This window comes from Rhinopithecus roxellana, chromosome 14 (assembly GCF_007565055.1).
Source record: "Rhinopithecus roxellana isolate Shanxi Qingling chromosome 14, ASM756505v1, whole genome shotgun sequence".
In the NCBI taxonomy this organism is placed as follows: domain Eukaryota; kingdom Metazoa; phylum Chordata; class Mammalia; order Primates; family Cercopithecidae; genus Rhinopithecus; species Rhinopithecus roxellana.
This window is the reverse complement of record NC_044562.1, coordinates 117789038-117808316: the sequence shown is the minus strand read 5'-3', so window position 1 is coordinate 117808316 and position 19279 is coordinate 117789038.

The window sequence follows — 19279 nt, the reverse complement described above, 5'->3', positions numbered from 1 at the left end:
AAATCCTCTTAACTGTACTGTGGAAAAAACAAAATTTTGACCTAAATTTGTAAGCCTGGTTATCTGCTGTCATATGATATTGGTAGAAATATAAACTAGTGTCTGGGTGCAGTGGTTCACGCCTGTAATCCCAACACTTTGGGAGGCTGAGGCGGGTGGATCACTTGAGGCCGGGAGTTCAAGATGAGCCTGACCAACATGGTGAAACCACATCTCTACTAAAAAATACAAAATTAGCCAGACATGTTGGCATACGCCTGAAATCCCAGCTACTCGGGAGGCTGAGGCAGGAGAAACGCTTGAACCTGGGAGTCGGAGGTTGCAGTGAGCCAAGATTGCACCATTGCACTCTAGCCTGGGCAACAGAGCGACACGCCATCTCAAAAAGAAAGAAGGAAAGAAAGAAATGTAAATCAGTGTAGCCTCTACTGTTGAAGGGCATTTTGCAGTATTTATCTAAATTAAAAATTCCCTAAGTCTTTGATGCAAAAATTTCACTTCTAGATGATAATCCTACAGATATACGCATTCATGTGCAAAATAAAGTATGCAGATATTTGTTCATTGCAGAAATGTCTAATATTAAAAGATTAGAAACAACCAATGAGGGCATGTTAAGTAGATTATGGAACATCTATGCTATGTAATACTTTGCAGCTATTTATGTACAGTACTAATATACACCAATATCCAAAATATATTTGATGAAAAAAATGTTCACTAAAAGGAACCAGAGATTCACGGAGAACTGGCCAATTCCAGGGCTGAGGCTGAGAAAGTAAAAAGGGCTTAGAAAATGATGGGAACGTGTTAAAATGACTCAGGGGCCAGCCAGAAGGACTCTCACTGGCCGAATCTGGAACAATGAATTATAACCCATTGATTGAAAAAAGAGCGAGCCCATACAGATACTAAAAATGTGCAGATAAAGAAATAAAGGAAGGAGAAGGAATGTCACAGCTAGGAAATCACCATTTTGCAATGATGACGGTAATAATTCATCCAGGCAATAATCAGTAGGTGTTAAAACCATTGAGTAGAAGTTTAATGAAGAGCAGTTTCAAAATATCCCTCCATGATATATTTTTTTTAAGAAGAAGAAACAGTAACTTCACAGTGGAGACACCTAATGAATATCACCAAAACTGGTAAAAGCTGATATCACTGAGATTCCCTGATGTGATTCACTGAGGAAACAACATCACTTCTACCTTCATAACCTAAATCTATCCATGAAGAATCAGAAAAATCCATATTGAAGGATGTTCTGTAAACAGAAAACAAAAAAAAAAAGTCCAACACAAAAGTGGCCTGTACTCTTCAAATGACAATGTCATGAAAGACAAAAGACAAAGGAAAACAGAACTGTTTCAGAATAAAGAAGACTCAACAGTCATGACAACCAAATTCAATGCGTGATTGTGCATTGGAAACAACACGTTTTGTTTAAAGGAGTTGTGAAATTTAAAAAAAGACTACATTTTCTACATTTGATAATTATGCTGTGGTTATGTAAGAAAATCAGAATAAGAACTCACTCACAGGAAAAGATTGTTCTGTGAGCCATAGAACCAAGTAGCAACCAGAATGAATTTTGTTTTGCTCTTTTTTTTGGAGACAGTGTCTCCCTCTGTTACCCAGGCTGGAGTGCAGTGGCGCAATCTCAGCTCACTGCAGCCTCCACCTCCTGGGCTCAAGAGATTCCCAGCAATCTCAGCTCACGTCAGCCTCCCAAGTAGCTAGGACTACAGGCATGCACCACCACGCCTAGCTAACTTTTGTATTTTTTTAGTAGAGACGGGGTTTCACCATGTTGACCAGGCTGATCTCGGACTCCTGACCTCAAGTGATCCACACGCCTCGGCCTTCAAAGTTCTGGGATTACAGGTGTGAGCCACCAGGCCAGCTCAGAATGAGTTTTAAACTCGTTCATTTGATAAACACAACTCACCTCTGTGAACCACTTTTGCAAGCTAACCAATCAGCATCAGCCTCTCATGTCTGAAAGTCAACCAACCAGAGGTGAACTTACTCCAAAAAAAGATGCCTGAGTACCAGTCAACCAACAATAGTAGCATCTGAGTAACCAAGTTTTTAAGATTCCTGCCATCCCATTTATGCCTCTGAGAATCTGCCCATCCCTGAACTCCATGCTTCCCCCAAACCCTATAGAGTCCAACAGTCTGCCCTCCTCAGACTCTACCTGACCAGTATAGCTTTCCATTGCTGCAGCATGCAAATCCAGCTTTGTCTTTTTATTTAGATACTGAGTGGTGGTCTTCTAACTCCATCAGACCAGTCAGGCTCAACTTAGGTAACAAAGTTGTGAGTTGTTTTTCAGTTGCCACGGCCCTCCAGGTTGAAGGTCATGTGACCTGAACATGCGCAGATGAACCAAGCCTACAACCACTGTCAGAACTTGCTAGCCTGAGGCGTGGGGACTGAACCAAGTGGACACCACATGGCAGGATCCAGGATCCAGTCAGATTGAGCCCTGGGGTCACCCCATAGCAGTATCCAGTTGGATCATGCCTCCCAGCGTCACCTCATTGCAAGAGCCAATCAGATCACCCCTTATTACCCTATGCTTATAAAACCTGAGCCAGTCCTCAGCTTGAAGAGACACACTTGAGCACTTTCTTCTCTTACCTTGCCAGTTGACTAGCAATAAAGTGTTTCTTCTCTCAAAAGCTGCTGCTGTGGTATTGCCTTCTAAGAGCACTGGGCAGTGAGCCCATTAATTGCTCGGTAGCAGTCTCATCCTTCAGTAATTCTGGAGGTTCCTCCAAGATCATTTTGAAGACTCTTGTTTGGCGGCATTCCAGGCAAACTTCAGACCAACGGGTGCACTTACTGGGCTCCTTCTATCTGAATTTCGTTGGTCTACCAGATCAGCTGCCAGATGAAATCAGTATCAATAACCATTTGAGCTCTGTTTTCATTGAATCCCTGTTACCGCATTTATTCTTTTATTCTAGGATTTATAACTAAGTAGGTCCATTAGGAGTAGGTGTTTGTACCAAGTAATTAGACAACTTTTGGTTTGGAGAAGCACCATTTAGTAATCAGACCTAGGTATCTAATAAGACCTAGGTATTTAATTCCTTTTACTCTTGAGGTATACCATTTGAAAATGTTTGCCATTAATCCACTTATTCTCCTGCTGCTTGCTTTTTTTATTTCTTATTCTTTTTTTTTTTTTTTCAAGACAGAGTCTTGCTCTGTCACCCAGTTTGGAGTGCAGTGGCACGATCTCAACTCATTACAACCTCTGCCTCTCAAGTAAAAGCGATTCTCCTACCTCAGCCTCCTGAGTAGCTGGATCTACAGGCACGCACCACCACTCCTGGCAAATTTTTGTATTTGTTGGTAGACACGGTTTCACCATGTTGACCAGGCTGTCTCGAACTCCTGATTTCAAGTGATCTGCCCACCTCAGCTTCCCAAAGTGCTGGTATTACAGGCGTGAGCCACTGCGCCCAGCCTAAACTACTTTCTATCTCTATAGATTTGCCTATTCTGAACATTTTATATAAATTGAATCATATAACATATGACCTTTTGTGACTGGCTTCTGGCACTTAGTATTTTGTTTTCTAGGTTTGTCTACATTGTAGCCTGAACAGTACTTCATTCTTTTTGATGGCTGAATAATATTCCATTGAATAGATATACCCCATTTTGTTTATCCATTTATCAGTTGATGGATATTTGAAGTTGAATTAACATCCCAGTCTAGAGCCAAATTAAGGACCATAATTAAGAAATGACAGTCTTCAGAGAAATAGGCAAAAATGTGCTACAGAATCCAGGTTTTTAAAAGATGAGTATTGTTCTAAACTATAGACCTGTACTAACTAAATCAATTAATTGTAAGACCTACCAAAGAGAAAAATAGCTAAAAGCAGCAAATCATGAAGGAGATTTAAATAACTCCTTCAAATATAAATGTTTTAAATATAAAAATATACACTAAATAAAGCAGTTATAGAAGCCTTTATTTTAAGGATATAATAGACAAAAATTAAAGATTATAAATTAGATAAAAATAAAAAATAAACTTTGGGAAACTTTCAGTATTCTGAGTCAGATCTAGTATCTGAAGTAAAAGAGGCCTTACCTTCTCTTTTTGTAAATGGGCTTAAACCTAATTTAGGGGATTTAATTTTTTAATGAATTAAAAATATATAATTTCAAGCTTAGAAAAATATCAAATATATGGTCAACATTTTCAGACATCTTTAAAATAAAAACAAACTGGAAATCAATACTTCTTATGGTGCAGTGGATTAAATAACCCATAGTGTCTCTGTTATTTGAGATGTTGAAGCCTGTAGATAAGGACTTTTGTAAATACAGTGAGTAGAAGGGCCATTAAAGAAACTAATATGGCCGGGCATGGTGGCGCACACCTGTAATCCCAGCACTTTGGGAGGCCGAGGTGGGCGAATCATGAGGTCAGGAGTTCGAGACCAGCCTGACCTACATGGTGAAACCCCATCTCTACTAAAAATACAAAAGAAAAATTAGCTGGGCGTGGTGGTGTGCACCTGTCATCCCAGTTACTCAGGAGACTGAGGCAGGAGAATCACTTGAACCCGGGAGGTGGAAGTTGTGGTGAGCTGAGATCACGCCCCTGTACTCCAGCCTGGTGACAGAGCAAGACCCTGTCTCAAAAAAACAAAAAACAAAAAACAATATATCACACTGGGTAGCTAAAAAACAGGACGATTATCCAAAAATCCATGCAGTCATGTGGCTCCAAGGTAGACATGAGCACCCAACAATTCCCAGTCCTTTTTCTAATTCCCAAGGGAAATAAAACAACTTTTCTGCTAAAAAAAAAAAAAAAAAAAAAAAAAAAAAAAAAAAATTCCCCTCTGAGACAGAGTCTTGCTCTGTTGCCCAGGCTTGAATGCAGTGGCCCATCTCAGTTCACTGCAACCTCCACCTCTCAGGTTCAAGTGATTCTCCTGCTTCAGCCTCCCAAGTAACTGGGATTACAGGCATGTGCCACCATGCTCAGCTAATTTTTGTATCTTTAGTAGAGACAGGGTTTTGCCATGTTGACCAGGCTGCTCAGGAACTCCTGACCTCAGGCGACCCGCCCCCCTCGGCCTCCCAAAGTGGTGGGAATTATAGCTGTGAACCACTGCTTCCAGCCAGAAAAAGAAAATTTCTATTAAAAATGGACAGTGCCAGATTGCTTTACAAAAAAAAAAGATAAGACAGATTTAAACATACATTGTAAATTGTGAAAGACTTAAGGAAAAATAAACATTATTTACCTTGGTTTACTAGAACCACCCAAGTAGTAAAAATCTAACAATTTAATTTCTCAACTATAACTGATATTTTGAGATCATTAACAGAAGACTATTCTTTATTCTCTGTGATAGAAATTGTGCAGAAAACAACATAGGACCCCCAAACTGCTATCCTTGGAATAGCCCAGTTATAAGATTGGCCCTTAGCTGGCATCTAGGAACTTAGGTCTGGGGAGGGTTTTCAACATTTAAATGATAAGAGTGGCTCATTGTACCTAAACCTGTACAAACAATGTGTTTTTTTCTGACTACTTGCTTTTCGTTCTGAGAGTTTGGAATTTGTGTACATGCCAGGCAGGGGATGCCTACATGCTTACCCCCCAGTAGAAACTTTGGGCACAGTGTCTCTAATTAGCTGTCCTGGTTGGCAACATTTCACATGTATTGACACAACTCATTGCTGTGGAGATTAAGCAAGTCCTATGTGAATCCACTGAGAGAAGCACCTTGGAAGTTTGTGCCTGATTTACCTTAGACTGTGCCCAGCTGCCTTTTCCCTTTCCTGATTGTGCAATAGGTCAGTAAAGACATATATAGATATCACCTATATGTATAGGTGATATCATCTATATGCCTTAGCCATGAGTATAACTATATGCTGAGTCCTGTGAATCCTCCTAGTGAATCATCATACATGGGGGTGGTTTTGAGGACCTCTAACCCAAACATCCGGCTAGGTGTGGTGGCTCACGCCTGTAATCCCAGCACTTTGAGAGGCTGAGGCAGGAGGATCACCTGAAGTCAGGAATTAGAGACCAGCCGGGCCAACATGGTGAAATCCCATCTCTACTGAAAAATATAAACATTGAACAAAAATACAACTTCAATCACTTTTACCTTCTACCTTGCCTTTCTGGTTTTGTAAGAAACATCTCATATACTAGAGCAGTTTTTCCCCCTTCTGCCTACAACATGTGAATGGGCTGTTGATATGTAAATGAGCTGCTGTTTTGACATAATTATCAAGTATAGTAGTCCCTCCCTTTCTCTGAGGGGATATGTTTTAAGACCTCCAGTGGATGCCTGAAACTGCAGTTGGTACAGAGTTCTATATATACTACGTTTTTGTCCTATACATACATACCTATGATAAAATTTATATTTAGGCACAGTGAGAGATTGATAGCAATAACTAATAATGTAATAGACCAATATACCCTAATAAAAGTTATGTAAATGTGGTCTCTCTCTCTCTCTCTGCGTCTCTCTCTTTTTCTCTCTCAAAATATTGTATTGTCCTATGGGCAGCAGAAATCATGGAAGGACCACTGTATTTCAATATATTAGTCATGTGGAAAGAGCTGCTTTCAAATGCAACTGGCCTCCTGGACCCAGCCTTCTGAGGTTTGCCAATAACTGCTGCCTGTGTACCTTGCCAACATCTGATTCTCTGTAACATTTAAAAGGACTATGCTGTCTTATGTTTTCCAATTGCCTTTGGGGTAGGTGCTGCCTTCTACATCTTGAATAAACCCTTACAAAGGGGAAGCTTTGTGGGATTCTATTGGGAAATGTTTTGCGACATTGATTGGAGCCCTTGAGAGAGAATATTTAGCAGCCTTGTCCAAGAACATTGTGGTCATTTTGGATTAAAAAGAAACATACCAAACAAAATTTAAGTTAGGAGAAAAGGCAATTTTCTAACAGACAATGTTTTCTTAGAACTGATAGACCTTAGGCTTCTGTTCAAAGTGCACCATTTAATATTTTAAGCAAATCTGTATTACTCTAATTCAAATATGGATAATTTCCTCCATAAATTAGTGCATAAGACATATTTGTAATTGCTGCAGTTAACATTAAATGTTTCTAGCCTTAAATAGCTTCCCTTTGATCAGTTGTTTCCTTATATTCTTGAATTTACCATTCCCAAACAGTTCATTATTAATATAGCTACCACTTATAACAAATTTGTCCAGTAGATTCTGGCAACAGATGGCATTTTCATTTTAGGAAGTCCAAATACTCTGCCTGCATTATTTCAGATGGTACATTTGTGGAATAAAGTATTGAAATATGCCATATAGTCCTCTAAGGATAGGATAGGAAACAAATTTTTCCAAATACTCAATGATATGTAACATAGTACAGTATTTACTATGATAATTTTTGGACATAGATATTATGCCTGTATGTATTCTGTTTCATGCCTCTCCACTTCAAATCCTCCCTTCATTGCCTGCCCTATGAAAATGGAGGTGGGCCCTTTAAAATTTACTCTTTACTAGCCTGCACACTCTGTTAAGCTTTGTCAATAGAGGGTACTGGCTGGGGATGCCGTGGTTCACTCCTGTAATTCCAACCCTTTGAGAGGCTGAGGCAGGTGGATCACTTGAGGTCAGGAGTTCAGGACCAGCCTGGCCAACATGGCGAAACCCTGCCTCTACTAAAAATACAAAAATTAGGTGCCAAATGCTTGTAGTCCCAGCTACTCAGGTGGCTAAGGCAGGAGAATTGCTTGAACCCGGGAGGTGGAGGTTGTAGTAAGCCAAGATTGCACCACTGCACTCCAGCCTCGGTGACAGAGTGAGACTCTGTCTCAAAAAAAAAAAAAAAAAAAAAAAATAGAGGCTGCTGGAGAGATGGGGAAGGGACTTTCCTTCCTAGTTTCAGGATTCCTGCTTAGCAAGTTCCTGCAGTGTATGTGGCTCCTGCAGTGCCACAGGGTCAGCAGCACCCAGCAGCCAGCAGCTTCCCCTGGCACCTGCCTCAGATACTTTTGTAATGGAGGGTCTTCCATAAGACACCTCTCTCTGAACAGCATTCCCCAGAAGTGTGCTTTCCAGCAAGTTCCACCACAGCAACTTCTCTCCATCCAGTGAGCTACAGTCACCCTCTCCAGCAAGGTCTGGATCTCAGTCTGAGGGGCTGGAGGCTCCTCCTTGAGTGCTCTTTCTCATAGCTGCTCTGTATATCTGCTTATATCTCCTTATGTGTTTATTTTTCACTAGCCAATCCCTCATTACTCCATTGCTCTGTAATAGTACTAGTATAATAATTCTTTTTCTAAAAATAATTCTTTTTTTTTTTTTTTTTTGAGGTGGAGTCTCGCTTTGTTGCCCAGGCTGGAGTGCAGTGGCATGATCTTGGCTCACTACAACCTCTGCCTCCTGGGGTCAAGCAATTCATCTGCCACATCCTCCTGAGTAGCTGGTACTACAGGCGTGCGCCACCATGCCCAGCTAATTTTTTTTTGTATTTTTAGTAGAGATGGAGTTTCACCATATTGGGCAGGCTGGTCTCGAACTCCTGACATTGTGATCTGCCCGCTTCAGGCTCCCAAAGTGCTGGGATTATAGGTTTGAGCCACCACGCCCAGCCGAAAATGATTCTTTATATTAAATGTTTCCCTGTTCAAATTTCCATGTGGATTCTGTCTCCTGATTGGACCATACCGATACAGATATGAAACATGTATACTCTTATCACCTAACTCTTAGCAGATAGTAAGAATGTTTATCATGAGCCAGACAAGGTGGGAAGGTGGCACCGCCTATAGTCCTAGCTACTTAGGAGGCTCAGGCAGGGGGATCCCTTCAACCCAGGAGTCTGAGGCCAACCTATGCAACATAGTGAGACCCTATCTCTTAAAAAAAAATTAAAAATTAAAAGAAGAGGCCGGATGCGGTGGTTCATGCCTGTAATCGCAGCACTTTGGGAGGCTGAGGCAGGTGGATCATCTGAGGTTAGGAGTTCAAGACTGGCCTGGCCAATGTGGTGAAACCCCGGTTTGTCCTAACTAAAAATACAAAAAATTAACCAGGCGTGGTGGCAGGTGCCTGTATTCCCAGCTCCTCGGGAGGCTGAGGCCAGAAAATTGCTTGAACTTGGGAGGTAGAGGTTGCAGTGAGCTGAGATCGTGCCACTACACTCTAGTCTGGGGAAAAAACATAAAACAACAACAAAAAAACAAACAAAAAAACCCTGTCTCCAAAAATAAATAAATAAATAAATAAATAAAATATGTAGTATGCTAAGTAGTTGATCAGTTCTAGGGACTTTTTTAAAAAGTAGGAAAGAGGATATAAAATGTTAGGGAAAAGGTGGTTGAAATAAAGGCCCAGGAAGACTTTACTAAGGATATGGCTTTTGAGTAAAGAGCTGAATGCAACAAGGGAGTGAGTCATGTCGCTATCTGGGGAAGAATATTCCAGTCAGAGGGAACAGCAAGGATCAAGGCCCAGAGGTGAGAGTGTGCTAATATGGCACAGTACAAACACCAGTGTGTCTGAGGTGGAGATAATGGTGGGAGGTGGGGCGAGGAGTAATGGGAGATGAGATGACAGAGGTAAGAGGGGGCCAGATCATGATGGGCCTTGTAGGTTACAGGATGGGCCTCCTAGGTCACCCTGGCTTTCTTCTGAGTGAGACGAGAGGCTGTCACCATTACAGCGAAATAATACACTGTTATTATAAATGCTCTTGTTTGTCCTTGAAAAGTACTGATTACTAAAATACTTGGTGTTTTAGAAGGGAAAAATAAAAATAATTCTATTAAGATTATTTTGTAAGTGATCCCTCTTCACTTTCGCAGGGATAGAATTTCAGAAGGCAATGTGAAAATGAGCTGTGTACTGTATTACACACGTACGTTTATTTTAAATGAACATATTGACTCAATTAAAGCTAATACCATGAAACTCTGCCTTTGGCATCATGAGACTCACTGTGAGGTTATTAAAACTTAGAAAAAATTTAAAGAATAAAAATAAAAAACTTAGGTACATAGTGATCTTATTTATAATTGACCATAAAGTAAATGCTCAAAAATGATGATTTGTATTTTATAAACACTGTTAAGGATTTGGCTCTTCCAGTGGAATCCCAAGAGTCTGTGTCTTTAGGGAGTTTACTTTTCTACACACAAGCTTTGTGGGATCTGATTTCTACTAGTGGTTTTCTTTGTTGGGCATTTGTTTAGAAGGAAACAAAATAGCTGTGGATATATGCTTTAGACATCTAAAAAGCAACACGAGACATGAAAACAACTTGCTTTCACAATAACAGAGCAAGAAAAAAGTTTTCTTGAGGAGGAAGAGTTGAAAAACATATTCCTAAAAAACTTCTTTTTCAAAATTATTCAGTCCAAAAACCTGAACTCAAATGTTATATTAAACAAAATACTGAATATATACATATATCAACATCAGTACATTTGCTTTATTTTCAGAGAATGATTTCAATGTAAAGAACATATTAAATTAAAAGTAAGCATTACTTAAATTAGCCAGGCATGGTGGTGGGTGCCTGTAATCTCAGCTACTCGGGAGGCTTAGGCAGGAGAATCACTTGAACCCGGGAGGCAGAGGCTGTAGTGAGCCAAGATCGCACCACTGCACTCCAAACTGGGCGACAGAGTGGGACTCTGTCTCAAAAAAAAAAATTTGAAGGTAGGAGCAATTTACTGAAAGAATCATCTACATATATTATAAGGCTTTCTTTAAATCGGATTGTATAACCTATTTTTGTAGGTCTTAGAATATATAATTATAATGTATTTTAAATCTTGCTAGTAAGGTTATTAAGTGATTCAGTCAAATCTGTAGAAGTCATTGTAACCTATCTCTAACCCTACTCCTACTACACTATTGAGATATAGGGGAACCTAGGTCAGCAGTAATAGATGGTATTTAATATCATTTAAAATATTTCCACACATTTGAATATTATTCTCAGGAAACCCTAAAGGACTTACATTTATCATCCATATCAATAATAAGAGTGACTGGGTGTGGTGACAGAGCGAGACTCCATCTCAAAAAAATAATGATAATAAGAGTGCATTGTACTTTTTAAATTTGCACACATTCTTCAATTTCCTGTAAATATTACTCCCAAAGAGAACCAAAACAATGAGAATTCTGGTAAAGAACAAAAAACCTGTGGAGGTGAGGAAAACAGAGTAAAAAAAAAAAAAAATTCCATAATCAAGAAAGTGAAAAAGTATTAAATATAGTAAGAAAACATATAAACAGAAATGTTTTATGGGCCTTATTTAATATTCACCTTTAATATTAAGTTAATTTCTCTGAGTTTAGAAAAATAACTGTCTTCTGTTCATGGCTTCTTGTTTATGCTTTGTTATCTAGAATTATACTTTACTTCCTCAAAGTTTAAGTCTGCATGAAACTGATTATTAAGAGATGCATTACCTTTCTATCACTGCCATAAAACATTACCACACACTTAGTGGCTTAAAACAACGTTTATTTATTTATTTATTTTTGAGATGGTGTCTTGCTGTATCGCCCAGACTGGAGTGCAGTGGCACGATCTCAGCTCCCTGCATCCTCTGCCTCCTGGGTTCAAATGATTCTCCTGCCTCAATCTCCCCAGTAGCTGGGATTACAGGCATGCACCACCATGCCCAGCTAAATTTTTTTTTTTTTTTTTTTTTTTTCTGAGACAGAGTCTCGCTCTGTCGCCCAGGCTGGAGTGCAGTGGCCAGATCTCAGCTCACTGCAAGCTCCGCCTCCCGGGTTCGCGCCATTCTCCTGCCTCAGCCTCCAGAGTAGCTGGGACTACAGGTGCCCGCCACCTCGCCCGGCTAATTTTTTGTATTTTTTTTAGTAGAGACGGGGTTTCACCGTGTTAGCCAGGATGGTCTCCATCTCCTGACCTCGTGATCCGCCCGTCTCGGCCTCCCAAAGTGCTGGGATTACAGGCTTGAGCCACCGCACCCGGCCAATTTTTGTATTTTTAGTAGAAACAGGTTTTCACCATGTTGGCCAGACTGGTCTTGAACTCCTGACCTCAAGTGATCCGCCCACCTCTGCCTCCCAAATTGCTGGGATTACAGGCATTAGCCACCACGCCCAGCCACATTTATTATCTTATAGTTCTGTAGCTCAGAAGTCCAACGCAGGGCTCACTGGTCTAAAACCAAGGTGTTGGCTGGGCTGTGTTGCTTTCTGGAGGCTCGGGAGAATCTGTTCCTATACCTTTTCTAGTTCCCAGCTGCGACCCACATTCTTTGGTTCATGGCTTCCTTCCTCCATATTCAAAGCTAGCAACATAGCATCTCTCTGACCCTGCTTTGTTGTCACCTTTTTTTCTCTGACTCTCTTTTTATGCTTCCTTCATCCACTTTTAAGGACCCTTACAATTACATTGGACCTACCTGTATAATCCAGGATAAGCTCCCTATTTTAAGGCACTTAATTACATCTGCAAAATTGCTTTTGCCATGTAAGATAATATAGTCACAAGTTCCAAGGATTAGGACTTACACATTTTAGAAGGATGGAGGATTTCTGCCTACTACAAAAGGTATGTTTAAAATCCTATTGTCTGACAACTACCTACTATCTCTCCATTCATTCTCTCTTATACTCTGATTCCACAATCCTTTGAGCCTTTGTGGTAGCTTCACTTCATCAAGTCTACCACTTTTTCAGTGTCCCTTGTTTCCTGATGTCCTCTCTTCCCTTCTAATTAAACTACATTCGGGCCAGGCATGATGGCCCATGCCTGAAATCCCACCACTTTGGGAGTCCAAGGCAGGCGGATCATTTGAGGTCAGGAGATTGAGACCAGGCTGGCCAACATGGTGAAAACCTGTCTCTACTAAAAATACAAAAAATTAGCGGGGTGCGTGTAATTCCAGCTACTCAGGAGGCTGAGGCAGGAGAATCACTTGAACCTGGGGAGCAGAGATTCAGTTAGCCAGGATTGAGCCACTACATTCCAGTCTGGGTGATGGAGTGAGACTCTGTCTCAAAAATAAATAAATAAATACATACATACATAAATAAAATAAAATAAGAAATAAAAATTTTAAAAATCTACATTCCATGGGTTATCTTTACAATCCCTCCTTTAGGCATGCATACTTTCTCCTCCCTTGCCCCTTTCTTGTTATACTCACATGACAAAAACCCGGCAGTGGTTAACCCAATTCTCCCTCTAGCCTCTCTTTTTCTTGTGAAGCTGAACATGGCTAGAAGAAAACACCCTTGCTGACTAGTTTCCCATTAAAGTCCAAGACCATGAACTTCAGATGGGCCCTTTGTGCTGCCTGGTAATCACATGCCATTTCCTAGTTCATTCACTTTTCCCCTTTCCTAGAAGACTCTTTCGTGCCTTCTCTCTTCTCAACCTCTCACATCTGCCTTTCCATCCTCACTGTTGGCTCATGACTTGACTCTTTCACTGAGAAATGCAAAGCAAGAAGAAGTTCCTGCAGATTCCCACCACCTATCTTCCCCACCTGTCGACTTCTACGTCCTCACACTCTGCCTTCCTTCTAATGGGTCTGGGGGCACAATCTACAGGGTCGTGATCTTGCATGTGGGAATGAAAGTTTATTTTCAAGACTTTTATCTGAAATCTAGCATATCCTTCAAGTATGAATGTAGTTAATAAATGTAGCATTAGCAGTACCTGTGCTTTTAGCCCCAAAAGACACCACAGATACATGAAACAGTTTTAGTAGAACTCACAAAATACTGTATACGTGTGTCACCACTTTGAAATTATTGTTATTATTGAGACAGGGTCTCACTCTGTCACTCAGGGTAGAGTACAGTGGCACTATCACAGCTCACTGCAGCCTTGACCTCCCAGGCTCAAATGATCCTCCCACCTCAGCCTCCCAAGCAGCTGGGACTATGGGCACATGCCACCACACCCAGCTAATTTTTTTAGAGACAGGGTTTCTCCATGTTGCCCAGGCTGGTCTCAAACTCCTGGGCTCAAGCTGTCTTCCTACCTTGGCCTCCCAAAGTTATGAGATTACAGGCATGAGCCACTACACTCAGTCTACTTTGAAATTATGGTAGTTACTAGACCCACTGCTAGATCTTATACACAGCATTAATAAAGAAACACATGCTTTAATGTATCACAGTTTTTGTTTGTTTGTTTGTTTTTAGAGATGAGGTCTCACTATATTGCTTAGGCTGGAGTGCAGCAGGACTATTCATAGGCATGATAGCTCACTGCTACCTCAAACTCTTGGGCTCAAGCCAACCTCCTGCCCCAGCCTCCTGAGTAGCTGGGACTATAGGTATGTGCCACCACACCTGGCTTTGATTTTTTTTTCCAATGATTTGATAACTGTTTTGATATAATTAGTTTTCTTTGTATTCCTTTATATTTTACGCATTTGAAAGCATTATTCTGAGAAGCATCCAGAAATTTCATCCATCAAAGAATTTATGGTATATATAAAGGTTAAGAGTCCCACCTGAGGGTGAATTATCCATGTCCCTGTCCAAATCCAGTCCCTCTATTTGTGCACTAGATACCGTCTCCTCTCACTCACCGTGCTAAGTGTCCTCCTTTGTCCTTCCAGATCTGTTCTCTACCTTCTCCTTGCTCTGGGCCCTGGAGCTGATCTCTGTGCAGCATCAACCAGATCTAGTTGCATTCTGACTTCCGTTGGGATGAGACAATGGGAGGTACAAGTAGGACAGAGAAGGGTGGAGGAGGGAGACTTTGGGGTGTTTATCCTCCATCCCTCCCCACAGCCTTGGGTTGGCAGAAGCTCTTTTCCAGCTTTGGTTGGGCAACCCTTTACTGTGGCTAAAGCTCCCTGTCTTGATTTCATATAACTGCCCCTGATTTTGCTCCTTCATGACCCTCCTGCTTAGTGAGCACCCTGTGATTCACCATTCCTTGAGTGCTTCTCTTAAGTCAGCCCATTCCTCTATTATAATCTCTCCAGGCTCCCTCTTTGGAGAGTGTCATATACTTTTTTGCTAGGGGCCTCACAACTACATGGACTCAAAGAAATGGCCCCAGCAGCTCTCCCAGCTGAATTCATTCATTCTCATCAAGAAAGGCTCCTTTCAGCCCACTTGTCCTTACAGCTACCACTTCCTTGTTAGCCAGACCCACTGTCTCCAATACCTCTCGTTTCTCCTCTAGTTCACTCTTCACACACTTCAGCTGGGCCTTTGACTCCTCCCCACTGAAACTGCCCATCCAGGTCGCTGATGATCTCACAGGGTCAGTAGTTTATAATGCAGCACTCTAACCTACATTTAATATGTACTTTATTTATTACATATATTAATTATTATCTCTCTCCCTCCACCAGAACATAAGCTCCTCAAACCTAGGGATTTTTGTTCCTTTGGTTCTCTGGTGTTCCCTAAGTGCCTAGAACAGGGCTTGGCACATACTTTTTTTTTTTTTTTTTTTTGAGGCAGAGTCTCACTCTGTTGCCGGGGGCTGGAGTGCAGTGGCCAGATCTCAGCTCACTGCAAGCTCCGCCTCCCGGGTTTACGCCATTCTCCTGCCTCAGCCTCCAGAGTAGCTGGGACTACAGGTGCCCGCCACTTCGCCTGGCTAGTTTTGGTATTTTTAGTAGAGACGGGGTTTCACTGTGTTAGCCAGGATGGTCTCGATCTCCTGACTTCGTGATCTGCCTGTCTCGGCCTCCCAAAGTGCTGGGATTACAGGCTTGAGCCACCGCGCCCGGCCGTTTTTTTTTTTTTAAGAGAAGTATTGCTCTTATCCCCCAGGTTTGAGTGCAATGGCTCGATCTCAGCTCACTGTAACCTCCGCCTCCTGGGTTCAAATGATTCTCCTGCCTCTGCCTCCCAAGTAGCTGGGATTAAGTCGCCTGCCACCACACCAGCCTAATTTTTGTATATTTTAGTAGAGACGGGGTTTCACCACTTTGGCCAGGCTGGTCTTGAACTCCTGACCTAAGGTGATCCACCCACTTCGGCCTCACAAAGTGCTGGGATTATAGGCATGAGCCACTGAGCCCGGCAGGCACATGCATTTTTGTTTAATTTAATTAAATGGTAATCGTTGCCTGTTTAGGGATGGAAAGGTGTGATACCTTTCCTTACCATCATAAGGCCAACACTCCTATAACAAAGGCAGGCTAACAGAAGAAAAGCATTACAAATTTATTTAATCAAAATTTTATGTGACATGGGAGCCTTCAGAAATGAAGACCCAAAGACCCAAGTAAAACTGTATTTTTATGTTTAGGTTTCATGAAGAATAGACGGCCATGTAGAAATGTGATTGGACAAATCGTGTGATCTGATGGCAACAGACCAAGTTGAGAGGCCCAGCAAGGCCTGTCTGTCTAGATTCTTCTTGGCCTCTCTGTGTAGCACTCCTTCCTTCTGGGTGTAGGGCAGGACTCTTCTGGAATGAGGGTATTCCAGGGAGAAGGAGAACAGAGTGACCTTTCTAGGTTTTATGGCATGCTTTTTTGTAGAGGAGTCTGTAACTGGACTTGAGGAAGAGGAATTCTGGTTCTGGTTGCTTTTTTTTTTTTTTTAAAAGACAGGATTTCTGTCTCCCAGACTGGAGTGCAGTGATACAATCATAGCTCCACTGCAGCCTCAAAATCCTGGGCTCAAGTGATCCTCCCGCCTCTGCTTCCCAAGCAGCTGGGACTACAGGCATGCGGCACTATGCCCAGATAATTTTTAAATTTTTTTCATAGAGATGAGGTCTTGCTATGTTGCCCAGGCTGGTTTTGAACTCCTGAGCTCCAGAGATCCTCTGCCTCAGCCTCCCAAAGTGATGGGATTACAGGAGTGAGCCACTGTGCCCAGTTAATTCTGGTTTCTACCACTTGCTTTGGAAGAGGAAGAGGGGCAAGAGGGAACAGGGAAGGAGAAGGTCACAGAGATCTTGCTTCTGAGGCCTTCCAATCTCCTTTAGTTCAAAGTGAGAGGTGACAGTCTGCCAGCAGCCCTTGCTCTCGGAGCCTCCTCGGCCTCGGGTCCACTCTGCTGGCACTTGAGGAGCCCTTCAGCCTGCCACTACACCGTGGGATCCCCTCTCTGGGCTGGCCGAGGCGGGAGCTGGCTCCCTCTGCTTGGGGGGAGGTGTAGAGGGAGACGCACGGGCGGGAACTGGGTCTGCAGGCTGTGCTAGTGGGCCAGAGCAAGTTCCAGGTGGGCGTGGGCTAAGCAGGCCCCCGACTCAGAGCAGCCTGCCAGCAACGCGGGCCCAGGAAGTGAGAGGCTTAGCGCCTGGGCCAGCAGCTGCCAAGGGTGTGCCGGGTACCCCAGCAGTGCCAGCCCACCGGCACTGCACTCAAATTCTCTGCGGACCTCAGCTGCCTCCCAGCGGGACAGGGCTTGGGACCCGCAGTCAGCCATGCCCAAGCCTCCCCCATGCCGTGGGCTCCTGCACAGCCCGAGCCTCCCCGACTAGCAATGAGCACCGCTCCCTGCGCTGCTGCGCTGGTCCCATCCACCGCCCAAGAGCTGAGGAGTGCAGGTGCACAGCTCAGGACTGGCGGGCAGCTCCACCTGCAGCCCAGGTGTGGGATCCACTGGGTGAAGCCAGTTGGGCTCCTGGGTCTAGTGGGGACTTGGAGAACCTTTAAGTCTAGCTGAGGGATTGTAGACGCACCAATCAGCACTCTGTGTCTAGCTCAGGGTTTGTAAATACACAAATCAGTACTCTGTATCTAGCTCAAGGTTTGTAAAGGCATGCACCAGTCAGTGCTCAGTGTCTAGCTAATGTAGTGGGGACTTGGAGAACTTTTATGTCTAGCTAGAGGATTGTAAATACACCAATCAGCACTCTGTGTCTAGCTCAGGGATTGTAAATGCACCAATCAGCTCTCTGTAAAACGGACCAATGAGCTCTCTATAAAATAGACCAAACAGCTCTCTGTAAAATGGACCAATCAGCAGGATGTGGGTGGGGGGTCAGATAAGGGAATAAAAGCAGGCTGCCCGCCCTAGCTAGCGGCAACCTGCTTGGGTCCCCTCTTATGCCGTGGAAGGTTTGTTGTTTCGTTGTTTGCAATAAATTTTTGTACTGCTCACTCTTTGGGTCCATGCCACCTTTATGAGCTGTGACACTCACTACGGAGGTTTGCAGCTTCACTCCTGAAGCCAGCGAGACCACGAACCCACTGGAAGGAACGGACAACTCCAGATGTGCCGCCTTTAAGAGCTCTAACACTCACTGCAAAGGTCTGTAGCTTCACTCGTGAAGTTAGCAAGACCACGAACCCACCAGAAGAAAGAAACTGCAGACACATGTGAACATTTGAAGGAACAGACTGTGGACACACCATTTTTAAGAACTGTAACACTCACCGCTCCGCGGCTTGGTTCTTGAAGTCTGCGAGACCAAGAACCCACGAATTCCAGACACAAAAGTACTCAGCATTCCAAAGTGTCATAGTTTGGGATATCATCTGAGCCCCAACACCCCTCATGTACAGAGTAACACCTAAAAAGGTGAAGTGACAACACAAAAATAAAATGTAGATGAATACATGTCATATCTTATAATAGGAATTTTTATTCTCTTAAATAAAAGTTATAGGAGGTCATTGGTTTGGACTTAGTTTCTGCAGCAGGCCTAAAAGACCAAACCAAAATGGAGTCACTCATGCTAAAGTTTCACACCACCAACCCGAAATTAGTTGTTTATCTGACCTTCCAAGAAACCAAGAGACACAGAGAGATAATAGCCAAACCCTCAAACAGACCAGTTTTTGCTGGCATGATAAGGAAGTTGCCTCTACTTCAACCATTATAAGAAAAGTAACTTTGAAACAACCAGTCTGCTTTTTGTTTTCTGTTTCTGCTCTCCTCAGCCCTTTTATATCAATAAAACCAGCCTCCTCTGTTCAGCTCATCAGAACACTTTCTATTTTAAAAATGAGGTGCCTGATTCTAGAATTGCGAATAAAAGCCAATTAAGATCTTTTTTTTTTTTTTTTTTTGAGACGGAGTCTCGCTCTGTCGCCCAGGCTGGAGTGCAGTGGCCGGATCTCAGCTCACTGCAAGCTCCGCCTCCCGGGTTCATGCCATTCTCCTGCCTCAGCCTCCCGAGTAGCTGGGACTACAGGCGCCCGCCACCTCGCCCGGCTAGTTTTTTGTATTTTTTTTTTTTTTAGTAGAGACGGGGTTTCACCGTGTTAGCCAGGATGGTCTCGATCTCCTGACCTCGTGATCCACCCGTCTCGGCCTCCCAAAGTGCTGGGATTACAGGCTTGAGCCACCGCG